This window comes from Euprymna scolopes, chromosome 46 (genome assembly GCF_053919585.1).
Source record: "Euprymna scolopes isolate OS-2025 chromosome 46, ASM5391958v1, whole genome shotgun sequence".
Lineage (NCBI taxonomy): Eukaryota > Metazoa > Mollusca > Cephalopoda > Sepiida > Sepiolidae > Euprymna > Euprymna scolopes.
In genome coordinates, this window is record NC_136527.1 from 188,549,047 (window position 1) to 188,555,061 (window position 6,015).

A 6,015-nucleotide genomic window follows, 5' to 3' on the forward strand; every position below is an offset into this window, starting at 1 on the left:
ACGTTGAGGGGTCACAATAGGTTGTAGTTCCTCTAATCACCTACCATTAAAGTATTTGTAAAACATTTCGCTGATGGCATAGCGGTTAAAACCTAGCTGATAGTGCGGGAGCTATTAAGTTGGCAACTCTCTTTTGAAGCTTGTCTAAGAGGGAGAGACAAGAAGCAGGTGCACCAAACTTGGGCGAATGGTGGTCTTGTAGATGTACACGATTCTCTAAGTTAGGAAAACAGGAACCCGGAAGTGGATTCCAAAGTCTAGCAGCCCTAGGGAAGAAACTATTGGAGTAGAAGATTTCTTACATCTATGGATTTATACTGTGAATGTTAAGCCGAGCAGTTTTAACGAACTACTATCAGCTAATGTATCATTTGCCAAGGTTTCTTGTAGTTATTAAAGGAAAGGAACTTAGTCTTGGAAGCATTGAATGTGACCATCAATTTTTGTCCCCATTCCACCACAGATTGGCTTAGATACGTGTACATTCGTTTTCCCTTCGTGCCTGTTAAAAAACGTGGTGTCGTCAGCAAATATACCCATCTCAAAGACAATTTTTTTCAGGGAGGTCATTCATGAATACCAGGGATAATAAAGGTCCTAGGATTGACAAACTGAATTTTAAAACAGCTAGCGAATTTGGGTGCGTCTCTCTCTCTCTCTCTCTCTCTCTCTCTTCTCTCTCTTCTCTCTCTCTCATGTCATTTTCATTTAAGTCTTCGCGGACATTTTCCTTCCCCCCGCTCTCTCCGTCTCTCTCCATTAATGCGTTTCCTTTTTCTTGGTAGCCATCAGCATTGCTTAACGCTGATTGGCTGTGCTGTGAAGACAATCCCAATCAACTATGTGAAACCCTTTTCATATCAGTTCCAAAGAAACCATCGGACTGTGAAGTCTTGTTTTTGGAATTACGCCGGGCTCAGCGACGTAAAACACTCAACTTCTTCACTAAGGGTGGAAAGCCCTTATTAATTGGTTGAAATTAGTGTTTCAAAATACACCATTTATTGAAGAAATTAACCCCTTTCAGAAAAAGGGGGGGGAGAAACTAACCCTTTCAGAGAAAGCGAAGAGAAAAAGAAAGAAGGAAAAGAAACCAACTAGAGAAAGAAAACACTTATTTCTGGGTCATCTGAAGACAAGATAACCCCATTTCAGAGAGTTATCCTTTCAAACCTTTTGAAGGTTTTGTTTGTTTTAAAAAAAAGTGAAGAAGAGGGAAAAAGAAAAGAACTTTAAAAGAACTTTGCAACCTGCATGATTCCTTTTCAGGAAAAGAAAAGAACTTATTGTTGCAAGACTGAATTTAAAGACTGAAAAAAGAATATCCCAGCCATGAACGGACGGGTCAGCACATGGCTCTGCGAACTAATCTACGACAACATAATCCCTACAGCCACCTACCTTGAAAATGATGCAGTGAAACCTGACAGTTATATGAAATAATTCAGGGAGAGTGGCAACCTTGGTTGAAGTGAGTGTTCCTAATGATGGAGGTCTGAACATAGCTGAAAGGGAGAAACAAACCAAATATCAAGGTTTCATGTAGGGTATGAAAAGAAACTGGAATCTTAGGGAGATATTAATCATACCAGTTATAATAGGTGCTACTGGGCTTATAAAGAAGAACCTGAAGTCCTCTCTAACTTATATCCCTGGTGCACTAAGTGCAAGAGAAATCCAGACAACTGCACTTAACCTTTAGGCTATGCTGGCTGTTAAATTTTTAACACCTAGTTTTTACTATTACAAACAACTGCAACAATGGTGTCTTCGAAAACTATGGAGTTCTTCTTTGCCTTAACTGCATTAATCAATGAATGAACTCCATGCTTGAAACCTATGTTTGATTGTTTGTATTGTTTTTTGATAAATAATATTTGTTCTATTTCAAGTAAGAATTGTGTTTTGTATTATTTTTTTTATTTTTTATTTCACATGTTACATTACTTCGCTTGTTAATTTCCCCCTCCCCCCCTTTAATTTGTTACCTTTAAAAGCGGATTTTGGTAACGACCCCAAACAATCACCATGTTAGAATGTCCCATCAGTTTAATTGATTTTTCAACATTAAATGATTTTGTGATTGATTTTTGTATAATTTTTAATTAATAAAAACGATAAATTATTTTTTTTTACTTTTACATTTTTACAATAAATTTGTGTGTAAAAAATATAATGTAATTTTTTGTTTTGAAAATTGTTTATTTGTCGAGATTTGTACACGTTTTTATGAAATATGAATCCGAATGCATTATAGTAAAATGTCGACATCCCAATGCTTAAACTAAACCTAGCTACACACACTATCAGAACTACGAACCGCACAATTTTTGGCAATGTAAATATAGTTTCTAACGGATTGATAGTTGTTCCATACTCAGATACAAAATCAATCTTTAATTACAAACATTCCTTTAACAACAAAAGTGACGATATACGATATATTGCGTTTTCTTTTTTTTTACATAGGCGGCACCACTTATCAAGGCCGGAAGGCCACTCCAGTATAAGGGATAAAGAGTGTACACTAATCAAAAGGACAATATAGCAATCGATAGTGATGGAAGTTCGGTAAATTTGTTAACTTAAGTGGAACGGCTCATCAGAAACTTTTCCACGTTGGACTTGAAGACAACCATATTATAGACAGCTGGAAAGCAGAAAAACGAAGACAATTTTACAGGCGTGCAGTTATAAGAAAGAAGCTTTGATCATGGAATCTACCTTTAGGTTTAGGCACAGATAAAGAGTGGGGAGAATTATTGATAGTGTTTTCAGCTAGACGGTGTTTCTTGTAAAATTTTGGCGAGGGGGGACCATAGATTGAAGCTCAGTCGAAAACTTTCCATGAAAATAACGATAAAGCAGAGACAAACTCGCAACATCTCTTCTGTGAGATAGAGGTTGCAGTGAAGAGAAAAGGACATCTCCCCTCGAGGCCACGAAATCTATTTTGAACCATATCAAGGCAGGACAAGTCCTTTCTAGCAGCTCTTGCCCAGATGTGGCAACAGTATTCCATGCTTGGACGTACCTGGCTCTTATATAGATAGAGAATTGCGTCAGCAGTGAGATATCTACTGGATAGATAGAAGGATCCGACCATTTTTCCAGCGGCTTTGGCAACAGATTTGATGTACGTATTCCATTTAAGATCAGGAGTAAAGGTCAAGCCGAGAAGCTTACAAAGATATTGTTTCAACCTCATTCTTACAACCAATCAGCCAATTCCCTCCTTCAATTATGGCAGACAACACATTAAATCGATCATGGTCATTTGAATGTCGTTACTTTTCAGAGAATCTTCGGCTACTGCTGCTATAGTTATAATCAAAGCAAAGGCAAAGGTGGACATAACATATCTACAAGGAGCTAATATAGATTGGATAAAACTCCAGTTCGAAAAGGGGATGACTGTTTCTGAGGGCAAAGCTGTGATTCTGAATGAAGGTGACTGCGAATTAAATGAAAGTTCTACACGTGGCCATTTTCACATGCACCAACTGACCAAACATATGTATAGAACATGTTCCTGTTTCCTTGGCACGTGTTTCGTCGTCTACAACTCATCAGAGTGGCTGAATCTAGTGTGACCCCATGAAATAAGCCTAGACCTCTACCACCGGACCATCGCACAAGACTGTTGTATCATCGTGTTTTTTTCTGTAGATGTTGTTTATTTTTTTGTTTGTTTGCGATAATTTTTGAATAAATGCGAACAAAAAAAATAAACAACATCTACATTTTAAAAAAAAAACGCGATGGTAGAGATTTACGCATCTTATAATGGGGTTCGTGATTTCGAATCACATTACTTTCCGCCACTCTGATGACTCGTGTCCGTGGATAATTATATTTTAAAAACAATAGATAATAACTCGCCTTTTGGTGAAAATACACTTTCGTATAATGCCCATGGTTTCGCACAGTTCCCGAAAAATCACGTCTCACACGTGATTTTGAGGTGCATCATGTCAGCACGAAAGCAGACTTTTCCAAACTTGTTTACATTTGATTTGAAGGCAACGATATTGTAGTCGGTCAAGAAGCAAGTCAGCAGAACAGTGTTCCATAGGCAAGTAGTTCTAAGAAAGAAGCGTTCAGACTTGTGTAGAGTGAACAACGTCAGACTTTTTCGAACTTGTTTACATTGGACTTGAAGGCGTGGATATGGCCAAGTAGAACAATGTAAAGTGAACATCGTCGAGTGACTCGTCAGATTTTTCCGATTCAAACAAAAAAGAATCATCCGATTTTTTTATTGAATTGCCTACAAAGAAAGGTAAGATTTTTTTTCAATATTTTATTTGCTAACTTTTAACGATTCAATGCATTTTAAATCAGTGTAATTTTATGTCAATCTTGATTTCCCCGTTGCCCGTAGACAGCCTTACTTAAAGAAATTTAAATGGTAAAATGTGTTGTTTTCCACTCAAAATGGTTGCCGACTGTGAAGTCACTTTAACGTCTTTTTATTTAAAATCAGTGACTCCAAAAATCTATACATGAATTTATAGAAATCAATTTGCTAAAAAATATGTTCCTTTTTATTTTTATTTTATTATGAAAATAAAAATAATTGTGTCTTATAAATGGATCTGAAATTGAATAAACATTAATTTAACGAACTTTTTTTTTCCTTTCAAATTAAATTACAATTTCACTTCTTGGTACTTATACAAAACACGGACCGTACTGAAATAGTAACGCTATTATTTAGAAACACATGCTTATCATGGTGAGAGAGAACATAAAACATTATTCTGTCATTTCATTTAAAATTCAATAAACAACAAAAACCATAAATCGGTGTCTCCAAAAATCTATACATTAATTTATAGAAATCAATTTGATAAAAAAATGTTCCTTTTTATTTCAATTTTATTATAAAAACATTAATTATGGACCTGAAATTGAACAAACATTAATTAAAAAAAAACTTTTTTCTTCTTTCAAATTAAATTACAATTTAATTTTTTGGTACTTATACAAAACAGGGACCGTACTGAAATAATAACGTTATTATTTAGAAACTTATGCTTAAAAGAAGGTTGCTGGGGAGTTATAAGCGTCCAGATCGGAGTTAACATCGTCAGAGTTTTCCGAACTTGTTTACATTGGACTTGAAGTCAACGATATTGTAGTCGGTCAAGAAGCAAGCCAGAAAAACAGTGTTCCATAGGCGGACAGTTTTAAGAAAGAAGTGTTCAGATTTGTGTAGAGTGAACATCGTCGTGCGACTCGTCAGATTTTAAACCATCCGATTTTTTTGTATTGAATTGCCTGCAAAGAAATGTCATTTTTTTTTTCAATATTTTATTTGCTAACTTTTAACAATTCAATGCATTTTATATCAGTGTAATTTTATATGTCAATCTTGATTTTCTGTTGTCCGTAGACAGCCTTACTTAAAGAAATTTAAACGGAAAATGTGTAGTTTCCACTCAAAATTCCTGCAGACTGTGAAGTCACTTTAACGTTCTCTATTTTAAATTGGTGCGTTCAAAAATATGTACATGAATTTGTTGCTCAACTCCCTACATAGTATTCTTTCAGTTATGTCCCAGCTCTACACGTCAAAGTGACACTGTGCGTTGTTTGGGGAGAAAACGCAATAAAAATATGTTTTTCAACTATAAATATATTTGTAAATATATGTATATGTATATGTATATGTATATTTATAAATATATACCTTATAATATATCTGAATATATAAATAAATATATGTTTTTAACACACACACACACATTTGAATATATATATATATATATATATATATATATATATATATATATATATATGCAAATATATCTGTACACATTTAATTTAAATACATATATTTACGTATTTAAACACACAGACAGACAGACAGACACACACACACATACACACACACACACACACACACACACACACACACACATATATATATATATATATATATATATATATATATATATATATATATATATATATATATATATATTTATATTTGTTAACCGTTAGCATATA